Source organism: Moschus berezovskii, chromosome 4 (assembly GCF_049115385.1).
Source record: "Moschus berezovskii isolate FMDL1 chromosome 4, NW_MosBer_1.0, whole genome shotgun sequence".
In the NCBI taxonomy this organism is placed as follows: Eukaryota; Metazoa; Chordata; class Mammalia; order Artiodactyla; family Moschidae; genus Moschus; species Moschus berezovskii.
In genome coordinates, this window is record NC_142463.1 from 109,168,176 (window position 1) to 109,187,621 (window position 19,446).

Sequence of the window (19,446 nt, forward strand, 5' to 3'; positions counted from 1 at the left end):
GTAAGAATACTGGAGTGGGTTGCCATTTCCTTCTCCAGGGGATCTTCCCAACCCAGGGATCTAACCCAGGTCTCCTGCATTGCAGGCAGATTCTTTACTATCTGAGCCACAGTGGATACATGTATATGTATGGCTGATTCCCTTCACTGTTCACCTAAAACTATTACAACATTGTTAATCAGCTATACTCCAATATAAAATAAAAATTTTAAATTAAAAAAAAAATACTTAAATCCTTCATTGTTGTTCAGTTGCCCAGTCATGTCCAATGCTTTGTGACCCCATGGACTGCAGCATGCCAGGCCTCTCTGTCCCTTACCATCTCCCAAAGTTTGCCCAAGTTCATGTCCACTGCATTGGTGATGCCATCCAGCCATCTTATCCTCTGATGCCCTCTTCTCCTTCTGCCCTCAATCTTTCCCAGCATCAGGGACTTTTCCAATGAGTCAGCCGTTCGCATCAGATGACCAAAATACTAGAGTTTCAGCTTCAGCATCAGTCCTTTCAATGAATATTCAGGATTGATTTTCCTTAAGATTGACTGGTTGGATCTCCTTGCAGTCCAAGGGACTCTCAAGAGTCTTCTCCAGCACCACAGTTCAAAAGCATCAATACTTCAGCACTCCACTTTCTTCATGGTCCAGCTCTCACAACCATACATGGCCACCGGGAAGACCATAGGTTTGACTATATGGACCTTTGCAGGCAGAGTAATGTCTCTGCTTTTCAACACACTGTCTAGGTTTGTCATAGCTTTCCTGCCAAGGAGCAAGAGTCTTTTAATTTCATGGCTGCAGTCACCATCCACAGTGATTTTACAGCCCAAGAAGAGGAAATATGCCACCACTTCAACCTTTCCCCCTTCTATTTGTCATGAAGTAATGGGGCCAGATGCCATGATCTTAGTTTTTTTTTTTTAATATTTAGTCTTAAACCAGCTCTTTCACTCTCCTCCTTCACCCTCATCAAGAGGCTCTTTAGTTCCTCTTCACTTTCTGCCATTAGAGTGGTATCATCCGCATATCTGAGGTTGTTGATGTTTCTCTCGCCTATCCTGATTCCATTCAGATAACCCAGCCCGACATTTCTCATGATGTGCTCAGCATATAGATTAAACACACAGGGTGACAGCAGACAGCCCTGTAGTACTCCTTTCTCAATCTTGAACCAATCACTTGTTTCATACAGGGTTCTAACTGTTGCTTCTTGACCTACATACAGATTTCTCAGGAGGCAGGTAAGATGGTCTGGTATTCCCATTTCTTTAAGAGTTTTCCATAGTTTATTATGATCCACACAGTCAAAGGCTTTGGTGTAGCTGATGAAACAGAGGTAGATGTTTTTTTTTTAATTCCCTAGGAGAAGGCAATGGCACCCCACTCCAGTACTCTTGCCTGGAAAATCCCATGGATGAAGGAGTCTGGTAGGCTGCAGTCCATGGGGTTGCTAGGAGTCGGACACAACTGAGCAACTTCACTTTCACTTTTTACTTTCATGCACTGGAGAAGGAAATGGCAACCCACTCCAGTGTTCTTGCTTGGAGAATCTCAGGGACAGGGGAGCCTGGTGGGCTGCCGTCTATGGGGCCGCACAGAGTCGGACACAACTGAAGCGACTTAGCAGCAGCAGCTTTCTCTATGATCCAGTGAATGTTGGCAATCTGATCTCTGGTTCCTCTTCCTATTCTGAATCCAGATTGGGCATCTGGAAGTTCTTGATTCACATAATGCTGAAGCCTAGCATCTAAGATTTTAAGCATGTTCTTACTAGCATGGGAGATGATTGCGATTGTCCAATGGTGAACACATTCTTTAGTACTACCTTCTTGGGAACTGGGAAGAGGGTGACCTTTCCAGTCCTGTGGCCACTGCAGGGTCTTCCAGATTTGCTGATTTGCTGACATATTTAATGCAACACCTTGAGGGCATCATATTTTAGGGTTTTGAATAGTTTTACTGGAATTTCATCACATCCACTAGCTTTAATAACAGCAGTGCTTCCTAAGGTCCACTTGACTTCACTTTCCAGAATGTCTGGCTCTGGGTGGCTGACTACACCATCATAGTCATATGGTTTATCTGGATCTTTTTAATTCAGTTCTTCCATGTATTCTTTCCACCTCTTCATAATCTCTTCAGCTTCTACTGAGTCTCTACCATTTACATCCTTTATTGTGCCCATCTTTGGGCAAAATGTTCCCTTGATACCTTCTATTTTCCTGAAGAGATCTCTAGTCTTTCCCCTTCTGCTGTTTTCTTCTAGTTTTATACACTGTTCATTGATGAAGGCCTTGTCTCTGTGCTGTTCTTTGGAAATCTGAGTTTTTTTAAATATATCTTTCCCTTTCTCCCTTGCTTTTCATCTCTTCTTTCTTTAGCTATTTGTAAGGTCTCCTCAAATAACCACTTTGCCTTCATGCTTTTCTTTTTCTTTGGGATGATTTTGTTTGCTGCCTCCTGTACAATATTAGTTGCTAAGTCATGTCCGACTTCTTTGCGACCCCATGGACTGTAATCCGCCAGGCTCCTCTGTCCATGGGATTTCCCAGGCAAGAATACTGGAGTGGGTTGCTATTTCCTTCTCCAGGGGATCTTCCCAATCAGGGATCGAACCTGCGTCTCTTGCATTGGTAGGCAGATATTTTACCACTGAGCCACTTCCCTGTCCATAGTTCTTCAGGCACACTGTTTACAAGTTCTAATCCCTTGAATCTATTCAGATCATCAGCTTCTCATAGCCAAATTCAGGCTTAAACTAAAGAAAGCCGGGAAAACCACTAAGCCAGCTAGGTACAACTTAAATCAAATCCCCTGTGAATGTGCAGAGGAGGTAAAGAATAGATTTAGAGCCTTGCCTGATATTAATAAACTAAAATAAATTACAAATGGATTAAAGGATTATTTATAAAGCATTTTGAACAAAAACACTGAAACACAAAATCTTTGTGTATGACTTGACCTATTTCACAGGAATGGAAGATATTACAAAGGAGAAGGCTGACATCTGTTTACTGCAGATAAATTTTTATACTTCAAAACAGTGACATGATGTTTGAAAATGTTCACAGTAAAAAATTTTTAAAATAATATCAATTAAAAAATGGAAATGAATAGGGAATCACAGTTACAACACATTATACACAAGCAGAGTTAATACGTATATATGTATATATAAAGCCCATATACCTGAAATAAGACAGCATGTGCATATGGAGGGCTCATATGTGCCAGCACTGTAGTTTATCTTTTAATTTTCACAACCACCTTATGAGAGAGGTACACTGTTATCGTCCCTGTGGTATAGCAGGGGAAGCTGAGGTGGACCAAAGTTGTTTAAGATAACTAAGTCAGTACTGGCAGAGCCAGGATTCAACCTCAGGCACTTTGGCTCTGGGGCGGGTGCTCTTGGCCATTACACTATGCTGTTCCCACTAATGCTGCAGTCGACAAAAAGCCAATTCACAAAAAAGGAAGTGCAAACGTGTGGGGAGATATTCAATCACATTCATAATACAACTTACATTTTCATTCATAAAATCAGCAATTAAAAAAAAAAAGCAGTGCCAGCTGGGGTGACTCTACGGCTACCTTCACAATCTAATCTTAGATTCTAGGAATCCACTCTGGCCTCCTCCAAAATGTTCTCAAAGATGGTTAGGTCACCATCACCTCCCTTCTTTAACCCTTTTTTGGCTACCTGTTACTCTTGGCATAAAGGCCCAAGTCTATACCAAGGTCAGCGATTCCCACTCTCCGGCCAAGCCTATCCTTTCATGTCACAAAAAGCACCGCCCATCCTGTTTGCCCAATAGCCACAGAGCACTCTTGCAGCCTTGAAAAAGCCAAGATGTAGACTCTTTTCTCCTCCAGTCCTGTCCCTATGCCAGAAGGCACATAAACTGTATAGTATCTATAACCCTAGGAAGCTTCCTTCATAATACTTATCAGTAGCTACAGTTACACAACTGCATGATCTCTGTCTGTCTGTCCTGAGCAGTACGAGTCTCACACCCTCATGACCCAGTACAGTGCTTTGGCTGTCAAAGATATTTAACAAATATCTGCCAAAGGAATATACATTAATGACTGAATGAAAGAAAAAGAAAGAAGAAAAGTAAAAAATAAGGAAAGGAGGAGAAACAGGCATCCTCCTAGATGGTGGTACGATTGAGATGCCTCCTTTTTTTTTTAAACAAAGCAATCGGACAATGTGTGTCAGAAGTTTTAAATATATTAATAATGTCATGTAACAATCAACAATCATTATTAATCTTGTAATCATACTGCAACATAATTATTAATAACTAATAATACAATCAAAAAAACCTACCTTGAGGAAGATAATTCAAAATCTAGTACAGAAATTTAGGCTGGCTATAGAATTGCGTCGGAGAAGGCAATGGCAAGCCACTCCAGTACTCTTGCCTAGAAAATCCCATGGATGGAGGAGCCTGGTAGGCTGTAGTCCGTTGGGTCGCTATGAGTCAGACACGACTAAGCGACTTCACTTTCACTTTTCACTTTCACACACTGGAGAAGGAAATGGCAACCCACTCCAGTGTTCTTGCCTGGAGAATCCCAGGGACGGGGGAGCCTGGTGGGCTGCCGTCTATGGGGTCGCACAGAGTCGGACACGACTGAAGCGACTTGGCAGCAGCAGTAGCATAGAATTGCGTACAACAGCAAAAAACTGAAAACACCTTTAATGTCCGAAACTAGAGATGTGGTCAAGTAGACTGTGGTACAGTCATAAATTATACAATATATAAAAGTCATATTTATGAAGAGCTAATGCCATGGAAGATGTTTAGTTCATTATAAGGGGAACAGTTAGGTTTTTTAAAAACAACATGACTAAGTGGCAGACCGTGCTGAGTGCCTACCCTGGAACTCTGCCTTCCTTTCTGACAGATCCCTGGTTCTGTCCACAGTCCTCTGGAAGGCCAGGCTCCCTCCCTGGGGTCAGCGGAAGGACTGTGATTAGTCTAATCTAACCCGGTTTTGGCAGTTCCACTCCTCTTGCCAGTGATACATGTGATACAACTCTGGCCAGAAAAACACAAAGGAAGTCTGTCAGGGGCTTTCTGTGACAAAAATTCCTTGCTGTGAATAAATGATGCCCTGAGGATGGCAGAGTAGAGGGCTGGGACAACGCTGAGCTGCTGTATCAACCTACCCTGGAACTGCCCTATCTGTGGGCTGACCAACACAGCACCACGTGAAAGACACCAGAATGTTCACGATGATATCTGAGAGGTAGGATTACCAGATATTTTACTCATTTTAATAGCTTCTTCAGTTTTCAAGCTTTTTATAATAAAGCATCTATCACACCCAAAGTAAGAGGGAAAAAGTTAATAAGAAAAAGATAACTACCTACTGTATGAACCTTGCCCTGAAGAATCTCAGTCCAAATGGAAACAGCCATGTAAATAAATGATTAAGATATGATCAGATAAAATCACAAAATGCCACACCAGAGCTATTTGTCTGTTGTTGCTCAGTCAATAAATTGTGTCTGACTCTTTGCGACCCCATGAACTGCAGCAGACCAGGCTTCTCTGTTAAATAAAAAATTTTAAAATCCCTCATAATATCTAACGGTGAGGATATGGAGAAACTAGAACTCTCATATACTGTTGGTGGGAAGGAACATGAACCAGTACAACCACTTTCAAAAACCTTTTAGCAGTTTCTTCTAAGGCTAAATAACGCAAATATCCTATGACTCAGCCACTATACTTCTGGGTACTTACTCAAGGAAAATGAAAAGAGATGGTCATAAAAAGACTTACACAAGAATGTTTATGGAACCAGGGATAGGGAGAAGGGAAAAGGGAGAGTTGTTTGCAGAGTTTTAGATTTGAAAATGAAAAAGTTCTGGGACTTCCCTGGCGGTCCAGTGGTTAAGACTGGGCTTCCACTGCAGGGAGCATAGAATCAATGTCTGGTCAGGGAACTAAGATCCTGCATGCCGCATGGCCAAAAAATATATTAATTAATATATATATAAGAAAAAGAAAATGAAAAAGTTCTGGAGATCGGTTTCACCATGTGAATATACATATACCATTGAACTGTACACGTGAAAATGGTTAATTTGGTAAATTTTATGTGTTTTTTCACCACAATAAAAAAAGAAGAAAAAGATTGCTCATACAACTTTATTCTTGATAGCCACAAACCAGAAACAACCCCAGAGTCCACAAACTGATGAATGGATTAAACAACTAATGCGCATGCATAAAGTAGATAGTGATACATGCAATGTGGTTGAACCTCACTAAAAGAAGCCACACACAAAGTACATAGCAAATAGTTCAATTTACATGACATTTTAGAGAGGCAAAACGGTCAGAACAGTGGTAGCCTCTGGGGATAGTGGTAACTAGAAAGGTGCATGAGGAAACTGTCTGCAGTGATGGAAATCCTTTATCTGCTTGATCTGGAGATAATTAAATGGGTAACTGTATTTGTCAAAATTTACTGAATGGTATTCAGTGAATACCATATCATATTCATAAAATGTTTATTGTATATGATTATATCTCAAAGGGAGATTTAGGGAAGTTTTCAGATGAGGGAATTGGAAGAGGCTAAATTCATCATTTTGACTACACTAAGAAGCTGTTAGCTGAACAAGAGTGCTTCTTTAAACCAGATCAATAGCAACGGATAAACATCTCATGCAACAATTTATAAAATGCTTAAGAACATTAAAATGATGACAATTATACATATATTTGAAGTCAGTTTTGTGGAGTAAGCTTTGATATTCTACTAAATTTAAAAAAGGAAAAATATATGATACATACACACTAATGTATCTTTAAAACAAAACATAGACCTTTATTTAATTAAAACTGCTTTTATTTAAAACACTGCACAATATTTTCATCAAATATCTTGTTAAAATCTGAAATAAAACCAAATATTAACTTTTTAATCATATGTCAAAAAGCAAACCTTTAGGACACAGAATGAAGAAAAAATATTTTTAAGCTTACAAGCAAAGGAAGAAATCAAAAAGGACAAAATATGTCTACAGAAGAATGAAAAACAGGTTTTGTATATTTAATAATAAAGCCAAAATTAGATGGCAAACAACCAACTGGAAGGGTGTTTACAGCACATAAGAGTTTTTTGCTTTTTATAATCAGCACATACTAATTTTTTAGATAATTTGTATAATTTATAAACAAAATCATTTACAGACAACAAGCAAAGAGACAAAGTCACAAATTAACAGAATTTTTAAAATGGAAATAAAAATGGTTAACAAAAAACAGTTCAAATTAAATCATAACCAAAAGTGCAAATTAAAATGAGACACTGTTTTTCAAGTTAGCCAAGATTTTCCTCTTTCAGTTAAAATATCCAGTCCTGGAGAGGGCAGGGCAAGACAGAGGCACAGGGAATGGTCAGCCACTGCAGGGTAAACTCAGATTGCAGTGTAAACTTGTACTCACTTAAAAAAAATTATTATTTATTTTTAATTGGAGGATAGCTGTTTTATTTGGAGAAGGAAATGGCAACCCAATCTAGTACTCTTGCCTGGAAATCCCATGGATGGAGGAGCCTGGTAGGCTGCAGTCCATGGGGTCTCGAAGAGTCGGACAGGACTGAGCAACTTCACTTTCACTTTTCACTCTCATGCATTGGAGAAGGAAATGGCAACCCACTCCAGCGTTCTTGCCTGGAGAATCCCAGGGATGGGGGAGCCTGGTGGGCGGCCGTCTATGGGGTCGCACAGAGTCTGACACGACTGAAGTGATTTAGCAGCAGCAGCAGCAAGTGTTTTATTAGTGCATATGTATTATATATGTTTCCTTTACAATGTTGTGCTGGTTTCTGCCATACATCAACATGATTCAGCCACAGTCTTACTCACTTTTAAGGAAGCAAATGAGGACAAGAAGGTACTGCAGCTAGATAGAAGGGAGGCCCAGATATTTGGGGGTGAGAGTGGGGTTAAACAACAGCCCTCTCACCTCCAGCCTCTAATTGTAAGAGAACTACTTTTTGTGTGTGTTAAAAGAAGAAACGGGAGGGTATCACTGCTCCACTTTTTCTGTTGGGGGGCAGATGTGGCATGAGTAGGGTTCCCTGAAGATAAGGCACCAGGAAGACGGATGCGGGTTTGGGCCCTCCCTGGGACAGGGCCGAAGACCAACACCTGAGCAGCCACTGTGCTGAAGGACAGACTGCACTCTGTGCTACAAGTCCCCCCACATTTGGCTCTGCCACTCACCCCAAGGCAGGGTGCTGTCCCTGGGGAGTAGCGCTGGGCATAGCAGAAGCACCTTGAAGATGGCTATGGAGAAGGCGAGGTGCAGATCAGCGTGCAGAACATCTGGGTGAAAAGTCAAACAACCACAAGATGGAGCATATTTTATTTAAAAGTCCAAGAAAAGGAAGGGAAGAGATACACACCAAGCTATTAGTAGTAGCTCTACCTCTGGAGGGTGAGATAAGCTGGATGGAAAGGGGTCTCATTTCTTTTATAATTTTCTAGTTTGGATTTTTTTTTTAAGCCTCTTTTGAATGTTTGGGTATTAAAAAAAAAAAAAAGGTTTAAAGTTCACAACCCTTGATCCCCAAACTCCAGTCAAAGAATGAATTGTTAAGGGACTTAAAACCTTCCCTGGCTCATTGTAAGTGCTCAAGGATATGTTTTAAAGATAAATACTCTAAGGGGGACAAAAAAAGACTCAAACTATGAAAAAAAGCCTTAATATCCTACCTATCACAGTTTAGACTACGAAAAGACTCTATAAAGTCCCTTGGACTGCAAGGACATCAAACCTGTCAATCCTAAAGGAAATCAACCCTGAATATTCATTGGAAGGACTGATGCTGAAGCTGAGGCTCTAATACTTTGGCCACTTGGTGTGAAGAGCCAACTGATTGGAAAAGACCCTGATGCTGGGAAGGATTGAGAATGGCAGGAGAAGGGGACAATAGAGGATGAGATGGTTGGATGGCATCACTGACTCAATGGACATGGGTTTGAGCAAATTCCAGGAGACAGTGAAGGACAGGGAAGCCTGGCGTGCTGCAGGTCACGTGGTCTCAAAGAGTTGGACGGGTCTTAGCAACTGAACATCATAGTTCAGGAGGGTTTCCGGGGGGGTGAAATATCTCACAGGGTGGAATTTCCAGGTGGCTGTTCCTTGGGGCTTGACCCTTCACCTCTGCATGTTCAGATGCACACAGGGAGAGAGGTTCTGCCTTGCTGGGATGGCGCCTGCATACTTGTGTTTACAGACATTCGCAGTGACAACTGTATCTATCATGCAGATTAATGTTGATTAATCCTAATCAAACAGTGGCAGCATTTTCTCCCTGTGAGTAGATTTTCAGTTATTCATCTAATAAACACTTACTAAGCACATACTATGTGCCAGGCACTGTCCTAGACCCTAGAGATACAGCGGTAAACAAAACAAAAATTTCTTTCCTCATTACTTTGATGAAACTGATGTTTTAGTGAGAAGACAGGCAACAAACAAATATACAATGTCAATTAGTTCTAAGTGCTAAGAAGAAAAATAATGCAGCTAATTTCTTAGCTAAGTAAGAAATACAGAGCACACAGCATCCGTCTTCAAGGCACTCTCAGTCTAGCAGGGAACTGACCTGAAAATAGACGGTTATCAAACAGAAATCAAATCCACAATGGGGTTGTGCTCAGGGGTTTATGTGACTTCCTAACTGATGGAGGTCAAAGAAGGCTTCTGGGAAGAGAAGCATGGCCTGAACCCAAGGAAGTCAATTAGCCAAAACAGTGTGAGTGAGTGTGTGCATGCACACATGCACAACCCAAACAGCAGATGCCAAGGCAAGGGAAGGATAAAAAGAACATGATCAATGCCATAAAAATAACAATGTGCGATGGACAAGCAAAACCAGGTGGCTTCATTCTAGTTGGAAGACTCTGGAAATGCCTCAGAGAAGTGGGATATGAGGACACATGTCAGCACAAATGCCTATGCATGCACACACACTTGAAGCAATCATTTGGTGTTTTCACCTGCCTAGTACTTCTGCACTTCCCCATCCCCTGTCATTATGGAAGAAGTTTTACTTCTGCCCTTCAAAAGTGGGCCTGTGACACAGACTTGCCTAATCATGGCATCCGTTGCTCCTTGTCTACATGATTATTTTACAATGCTAGAAGTGAGCTATAAGGTCATAGGCTTGGGGCTGCCAGAAGTCACCTTTTTCAATATGAATAGAGAAAACAGAAGAAAAGAATGAGGGCAATAAACAAAAAGAAGCAGAGAAAGGCAGGGTGAACAGAGTCTTCACGGCATCATTTCGGTCTCATGATCCAGCCATGCCTGAAGTTCACCTTTGGACCTCCTAGTTAAATAATCAATCCTTTTTTGCTTACGTTAGTTTACATTAGGTTTCTGCTATTTGCAATTAGATTAGTATATACCCTTCTGGGGAAAGAACTTCACTCTGTGTGTGGTGGTGGTGGGGTACAAAGAGAAAGGAAGGATAAATTATGTTAAAGCATGTCTCCCATTAAGTCTGATAAATGTGATGAAATAGGTGACTTTAGGACATCTGGGAGGGTACAGAGGCAGCAATGAGAGCTCCTTGGGTGGAAGAACTGAGAGTTTATTTGTCACAATCTACATGGGTGGGTTATGTAAATCTTCCAAGTTCCTAATAACTCACTATACAGCCAAAAGTCATCTTCAAACTGAGAAACAACACAGAACAGCTGATCAAAACCACCAAGAATATCATCTGTTTAAAACCCATTTACTATTCCCACATTAATGCACATCCATCACAGATCTTTCTCAAATACTTAATTTTGTGACAAACTTAATATTGTGAACTCTTTATCCCTGATACCAAATGATCATCCAGTGTTCTCCAGGAAACTTAATTCAAGCAGCTGTACTCACTATGGTCCAAGTCTAACAGATGTTATAGCAAAATAAACTGCTGTATCTCAAGAGATCACCACAAAAGCCCAAAAGCTCAGATCCTGTGGTTCACATATTTGAAACTCAAATCAGTTGGTCACAGATAATACCAGTGGTGGTCTGAATTACAGCTTCAAATCTTTAAATCCACAAATGAGAAGGAAGGTCACATTACACCCTGTTATAGTATAAAAATAACTAGCTTAAAGGAAACTGTCTTAAACAATGTTACTCCTGGTTGAAGTAACAATATCTCAAGATGTTTTCTTCTTTCCAAGTATCTATTGTGTGTCTATGATCCCAGCACTATGTTCTCTGGGTGAAAAGGCCAAACGTCGGTTCACATCTGGACAATGCTGGGCAAGATATAAAATACAAGATAATTGATCACCAGACAATGAGATGTTATTCTTAGAGCAAACACTGGCCCTGGAAACTCTGCTTATGCCTCCCCTCCCCCACTACACTAGGCTCACACTGCCTGGACTCAAGTCGTTGAGAAATGTTGTTCAGTTGCTAAGTCGTGTCCAGTTCTTTTTGACCCCATATCAGTCTTTCACTATCTCTGGGAGTTTGCTCAAATTCTTGTCCACTGAGTTGGTGATGCTGAGAAATAATAAGACCCAAACCCCACATAGCCTGAGGGCCTGGGTTCAAGTTCCAGCTCTGCCATTAAGGAGTGTCAGGAACTTGGCAAAGCTCATCTTCTGCATCTGTAAAATGGGAATAATACTTATTATAGCACTGGGTTGCTGGAGGGATTAAATCAATTAGTGTCTGTAAAGAGCCTGGTTACAGCGTCACACATGTAGCACGTGCTCAATAAAGAGAAGTTATAATTAAGAGATGGAGAAGGAAATGGCAACCCACTCCAGTAGTCTTGCCTGGGAAATCCCATGGACAGAGAAGCCTGTTGGGCTGCAATCTATGGGGCTGCAAAGAGTCAGACACGAATGAAGCAACTAAGCATAATTAAGAGAATAAAGTGAGGCTTAATCTTTTTCCAGTTCTAAAATTTGATAGTCTACTGTAGAGAGATGGCAGGTTTCTAGTCTCCCCACCCCCATCCCAAGTCTGCTTTATCCTATCTGGCAGAATAGCAAATATCCAGAATAGCAAAAAGTTCCCCTGCTTTTCAAGCAGCTGTACCAAAGGGAAACCTTCAGCAAGGGAGCAAGTTCAAGTCATGGGTGCTGGGATCTTACTAATAATAGCTAGACATTTCAAATTCTGACAACAACCCTGCAAGGTAGATATAATTATCCTCATTTTGTAGATAAGATCAAGTAGGAGTAGAAAGGTTAAATAACTCAGTCACTGTCATACAGCTGGCAAAGCAGACCTGACTCCCAAAGTTCATGCTCCCTTTCCACTCTATTCCCTGCCTCTCATACAGCAAGCACAACCAACTGTGAAATAATGCAAAAGATTTTTCAGGATCTCTGACACGATGTGAACAGGCTTTCTTTAGTAAAGAAAGAAACTGGCATCATCACTCACATTTGCTGTACAATTTGTTGCTCCTGCGTTCTCGCTCCCAGCGACCTGTTCTAGAGATCCGGCCTCTCTCTCAACAACAGCCACTGTGCAGGCCTCTGCGTGCACATCCTCCTCCCTTAGCAGCTTAGACTCTGTTCCCTCCCTTACCGCAGGCTGGGACACCCCGACACTGCGTTGAACATCCAGTGACAGGTACTAAGGCCTTTCTGAAAAGCAAGTTTCCCAAACTCTGACATCAACACGTCACACCTGAGGCAGGCTTACCCTCTAGCGGGGCCCAAGAATCAAGCCAGATGAAGGAAGGGGAGGTGACGCAACTAGGCTTCCTGCACCAAGGCCAGAGCGAGGCGGAGCGCAGTGTCCGTGACCCCGCAGTGGGCTCTACACGGCGGACGCCTACGCCTTCCTTGTGGAAGGCACGCCAAGGGCGGCGGATGTTATCCCAGGGATGAGGCGCGGGCCTATGCAGTCAGAGCTGAAGACGCAGGAAGGAGCAGACCGGAACGAGTCCCAGGCGCCTTGCTCTACTGTCACTCTCCCTCCGGCGAGGGAGTTGGCGAGAGGGAAACAAGGGCCTTTGGTACCCAGCTGTTCGGCTCTGGCTGGCACGAGCGCCAGAGCATCCGTGCGCAGTCTCTGCCGCCCACGCCCGGGAGCACGCACACAAGCACTTGGCCCCCGGCGCTCAGCTCCCCGCGAGGCTGCCGAGCCCCGCCGCGGCCCGCGACCCCCGCCTCCGCACCTGGCCCTGCGGCCACCTTCAGCCCACCCGGGCGCCCCTGCGCGCCCCCTTCCAGTAGCGCCAGACCCTGGAGCGGCGGCGGGAGCCGGGCGTTCAGGCCACAGAAGGTGATGGCGGGGAAGGGGAAAACCTCTTACCGGCTCCTGTAATTCTCCCGGACACAACTCGACACCAGAGACAGCCACTGCCGCCCAGACCCTCCCCCCGCCCTCCCCCACCACGTAGCCCTCTCTACCTTCAGTCTGAAATCAATGGCCCTGTCGCGGGTTGGTGACATCACCGGCGCGCCAGGCGTGGGAGGGAGCACCACGTGATTTCTCTCTCTTTTGTTTGCGTCCTAGTTAAGCTAGGATTTTGTTGCTGCTTTCCTTGGGGTTTTACTGTTCTGTTAATGGTGTTGCTGTAGGCATGGTGCGGAATAGGAACTTGGGTTTGGGATGCTACATTTTTGCTCATGGCTTTGGTTAAACTCCTCAGTCATTCAATACGTAGCTGGGCCTGAAGGCCTGGATGGTAGGTGGGTACCATCTTAAAAAAAAAATGGATCTCAGCTACAGTGGATAAGTTAATAATGCCCCCAAATCAGTAGTCCTTGGATGGAAAGTTCAGATTAAGTATTTTTAATATGTTATAATGAACATCACCTTTAACTCGGCCATTTTGCCACCGCAACCGAGACAAGAAATACTAGCAATAATTTAAATCTTATAAGTGGGCCCCATACTGTACCACTGCTTTCCCCTCAGAAGTAACCTCCATCCTGACTTGTGTTTACACAACTTTTATATTGCTTTCATTTCTTTTCACATTTATGTGCATTATCGAACAGTATATTTTTAAATTAGTTTTTTGTGTGTGTCTGTGTGTATGTGTGATGTTTTTGAACTTTCATCTACTGTTTTGGACATTTATTTTAACAAACATATTCCTAAGTTACTTAGTCCATTCAGGCTGCTATAACAAATACCAAAGATTTATAAACAGAAATTTATTTCTCACAGCTCTGGAGGCTGAAAGTCAGGGTGTTCCAGGGAAGGCCCTTTTCCTATTGGCAGAGTTCTTGCATAGCATAAGGAGTTATGGATCTCTGTGGGGTCTCCTTTATAAGACTTTGAATTCCATTCATAAGGGCTCTACTCTCATGAGTTAAGCTAAAGGCCCCACTTCCTAATACCATCTGTTGGGCATTAGGATTTCAACTTAAGAATTTGGGGGAGAATACAAATGTTGACCATATCACTGGGATTCATTCTTGTTGTTGAGTGAAGTTGCATTTCATTCATTCTCTCTGCTATGTAACAAGTCATTCAATTTTGTGGGTGTGCCCATTATTCATTCTCTGGCAGCCTAATATTTATGTGATTTCCAGTTGTTGGGTTTTTATTTTTGTATATATACAAACTATATATATATACACACACACAAACACATAAAATGTATATTTATATACAAAATACATGTATGTATATATATATATATATGTATTCAGATTTTTTTCCACTATAGGTTATTACAAGATTTTGACTATAGTTCCCTGTGCTATACAGTAAGTCCCTGTTGTTTTATCTATTTTATATATAATAATATGTATATGTTAATCTTAAACCCCTAATTTATTCCCCCTACTTTTTCCCTTTGGCGAAAGTTTGTTTTCTATGTCTGTGGGTCTATTTCTATGTCTGTTTTGTAAATAAGTTCATTTGTACCATATTTTTAGATTCCACATATAAGATTCCCTGTCTGATTTACTTCTCTTAGTATGGTGATCTCTAAGTCCATCCCTGTTGCTGCAATTATCTCATTCTTTTTCTGTGGCTCTTTTATCCATTCATATGTTGAGGGACAAATGGTTCCTCAAATATTTGTTCCCCTTCTTGTAGGAGGACTACACATTTCTATCTATTGCCATGTGATTTGAAGTGCCCCTTTTGGGAGGAGTATGCATATCCACCCAACTGCAATGAGTTTGGTCACAATGACTTCATATCTGACCAGAATCTTTAAAAAATATTCTCTCTGTGTTTCCACTAGCTCTCTTGCTTATTTCCCTCTTCAGTGAGAATGGCATGTCCTCCACTGGGGATCTGAGAATGCAGAAGACATGTGCTATACACAGCAAGCGAAAAATAACCACTGAGATTTCAGATTTTGTTAGTTACCACAGCATATTATAGTGAAAACTGACTGATAAATTATTTATCTATGTCTTCTTTCCTGTTTTTCACAGATAAATCATTGTAGAAGTTTATTTTGTTGGTCTTTTCAAAGAACCAACTTTTGGCCTTGTTGCTTCTCTCTACTGTAACTTCAGTTCAGTTCAGTTCAGTTCAGTCGCTCAGTCATGTCCGACTCTGCGACCCCATGAATCACAGCACGCCAGGCCTCCCTGTCCATCACCAACCCCCGGAGTTCACTCAAACTCATGTCCATCGAGTCGGTGATGCCATCCAGCCATCTCATTCTGTTGTCCCCATCTCCTCCCACGCCCAATCCCTCCTAGCATCAGAGTCTTTTCCAGTGAGTCAACTCGTCGTGTGAGGTGGCCAAAGTATTGGAGTTTCAGCTTTAGCATCAGTCCTTCCAATGAACACCCAGGATTGATCTCCTTTAGAATGGACTGGTTGGATCTCCTTGCAGTCCAAGGGACTCTTAAGAGTCTTCTTCCACACCACAGTTCAAAAAAGCATCAATTCTTCGGTGCTCAGCTTTCTTCACAGTCCAACTCTCACATCCATACATGACCACTGGAAAAACCATAGCCTTGACTAGACGGACCTTTGTTGGCAAAGTAATGTCTCTGCCTCTGCTTTTTAATATGCTATCTAGGTTGGTCATAACTTTCCTTCCAAGGAGTAAGCGTCTTTTAATTTCATGGCTGTAACTTAGTTTCCTATTTTATTTTTTAATTCCTACTTTTGCTCTTATAATTATCATATTCCATTCACTTTCTTTGAGTCTATTCTATTGTTTGTTTTCTACTTATGTTATACACTTAGTTAATTAATTCTCAGCCTCTTCCTCCTTCTGCAGAAAGTACTTAAGGCAATAAATTTCCTTTGCAGCACTGTTTTCATATCCTACAAGTTTTAATATATACTGTTTTCATTAAGTTGTAAAATGTATTTAAAATTGTATTATAGTTTCTTCCTTGACTCATGAGTTATTTAAAAAGCATGTTTTCCAATGTCAAAATCTATGGAGATTTTAAATTCTAAAATATCTGCACTGTGATTAGAACATAGTTTTGTAATACTTTTCTTTGAAATTTGTTATTTGCTTTATAGCTTAACTCATAGCCTAATTTTGTAAATGTTCCATATGTACTTGAGAAGAATTTGTACTCTCTCACTGTTGGGTGCAAAATTGATGCATGTCCATTACTATAAGCTTGTTAATTTTGTTGTTCAGATATACATCTTTGCTGATACTTATTTTTGGGGGGGTCTGCTTGAATCATCAGACACAATGACATGTTAAAAAAAATCTCCTGCAGTGATGATATATTTGTCCATTTATCCCTGTAGTTTTTATCAAGTTATAATCTATATGTCTTTTTTTACTGGAGTAGAATTGCCTTACAATGTTGTGATAGTTTCTGCAGTACGTAAAAGTAAATCAGCTATATGTATACATATATTCCCTTCTTCTTCAGCTTGCCTCCCACCCAACCCCCATCCCACCCCTCTGGGTCATCATGGTATACTCTTGAGCATATTTTATTAGATGCTTATATTTTTATTTTTTAATTTTTTTTATATCTAAAAAAGAATTTTATTAAAAAAGCACAAATGCAAAGAAATGAACAGAGGAAAATTTATGCGTCGAACCTGGACTGGTCACTTATGATAATATACATGCTACAATTCCATTCTCTCCAATCATTCCACCTTCACCCTCTCCCACAGAGTCCCAAAGACTGTTCTAAATGCCTATGTCTCTTTTGCAGTCTCTTATACAGGGTTCAGGTTACCATTTTTCTAAATTCCATATATATGCGTTAATATACGGTATTGATGTTCTTCTTTCTGGCTTACTTCACTCTGTATAATTGGCTCCAATTTCATCCACCTCATTAAAACTGATTCAAATGCATTCTTTTTGATGGCTGAGAAATACTCCATTGTGTATGTGTACCAAAGCTTTCTTATCCATTCATCTGCAGATGGACATCTAGGTTGCTTCCATGTCCTGGCTATTATAAACACTGCTGCAATGAACACTGGAGTACATGTGTCTCTTTCAATTCTGGTTTCCTCGGTGTGTATGCCCAGGAGTGCGATCGCTGGATCATATGGCAGTTCTATTTCCAGTTTTCTGAGGAATCTCCACACTGTTCTCCATAGTGGCTGTACTAGTTTGCATTCCCACCAACAGTGTAAGAGGGTTCCCTTCTCTCCACACCCTCTCCAGCATTTATTGCATGTAGACTTTTGGATAGCAGCCATTCTGACTGGTGTGAAATGGTATCTCATTGTGGTTTTGATTTGCATTTCTCTGATGATGAGGGATGTTGAGCATTTTTTCATGTGTTTATTAGCCATCTTTATGTCTTCTTTGGAGAAATGTCTGTTTAGTTCTTTGGCCCATTTTTTGATTGGGTCACTTAGTTTTCTGGAATTAAGCTGCAGGAGCTGCTTGTATAATTTGGAGATTAATCCTTTATCAGTTGCTTCATTTGCTATTATTGTCTCCCATTCTGAAGGTTGTCTTCTCACCTTGCTTAGAGTTTCCTTTGCTGTGCAGAAGCTTTTGATTTTAATTAGGTCCCATTTGTTTATTTTTGCTTTTATTTCCAATATTCTGGGAGGTGGGTCTTGGAGGATCCTGCTGTGATTTATGTCGGAGAGTGTTTTGCCTACGTTCTCCTCTAGGAGTTTTATAGTTTCTGGTCTTACATTTAGATCTTTAATCCATTTTGAGTTTATTTTGGTGTATGGTGTTAGGAAGTATTCTAGTTTCATTCTTTTACAAGTGGCTGACCAGTTTTCCCAGCACCACTTGTTAAAGAGACTGTCTTTTCTCCATTTTATATTCTTGCCTCCTTTGTCGAAGATAAGGTGTCCATAGGAGCGTGGGTTTATCTCTGGGCTTTCTATTTTGTTCCATTGATCTATATTTCTGTCTTTATGCCAGTACCATACTGTCTTGATGACTGTGGCTTTGTAATAGAGCCTGAAGTCCGGCAGGTTAATTCCCCCAGTTCCATTCTTCTTCCTCAAGATTGCTTTGGCTATTCGAGGTTTTTTGTATTTCCATACAAATTGTGAGATTATTTGTTCTAGTTCTGTGAAAAATATTGTTGGTAGCTTGATAGGGATTGCATTGAATGTATAAATTACTTTGGGTAGTATACTCATTTTTACAATATTTATTCTTCCAATCCACGAACACGGTATATTTCTCCATCTATTCATGTCCTCTTTGATTACTTTCACTAGTGTTTTATAGTTTTCTATGTACAAGTCTTTTGTTTCCTTAGGTAGATATATTCCTAAGTATTTAATTGTTTTCATTGTCATCATGGTATACTCTTGAGCATATTTTATTAGATGCTTATATTTTTAGAACTGTGTTATGGTGTATGCTCAGCCGTGTCCGACTCTGCAACCCCATGGACTGTAACCCTTCAGGCCACTCTGTCCATAGAATTTTCCAGGCAAGAATACTGGAGTGGATTGCCATTTCCTTCTCCAGGGGATCTCCTTGCCCAGGGATCAAATCATGCATCTTTTGTGTCTTCTGCATTGTCAGATGGGTTCTTTACCAGCTGAGCCACAGGGAAGTGTTATGGTAATTAAATCTTAAATCATTATAGAGTTATCCCTTTCTATCCCTATAATGCTCATTGTGTTTAATATGTTTTATCTGATATTAACATGGCCAAACTAGCTTTCTTTTAGTATTTGCTTGGAATATAATTTCCTTTTCCTTTTAATCATTCTAAGTTCTTTTGCTTTAGAAGTACTCAGAAATCCAGATGGACTTTAAAAAATTTCTGATAACCTCTGTCTTGTAACTGTCAGTTTTTGTCCACATATATTTATTGTAGTTCTTGATATATTTGAAACCGATTCTGATTTCTACTTCATCCATGTTTTCTGTTTCTGGCTTTTTTTCTTTCTTACTTTTTTCCTCCCTTTTCTTTCTTTTTGGATTAACTGAGTTATTTTTGAATTTTTTTTCTATTCCATATTTTTCTTTCTAAATATTTGGAATTATGCTTTCTCTTTTTAGTGGTTACCCTTAAAATTTATCACGC

At 40.8% G+C, this 19,446-nt stretch overlaps 1 protein-coding gene across 2 annotated transcripts in view; it reads right to left on the reverse strand.

Annotated features, from left to right (window-relative positions):
• The window catches only part of ADAR (adenosine deaminase RNA specific), a 52,963-nt gene extending 39,522 nt beyond the window's left edge, over nucleotides 1–13,441 (reverse strand). Inside the window, exon 1 of one of the 2 annotated variants that reach the window (XM_055401760.2) lies at nucleotides 13,423–13,441. The gene's annotated coding sequence lies outside the window, so the exon portion shown is untranslated. The other variant, XM_055401759.2, reaches the window with a different exon arrangement.
• Nucleotides 13,442–19,446: the final 6,005 nt, after the last annotated feature.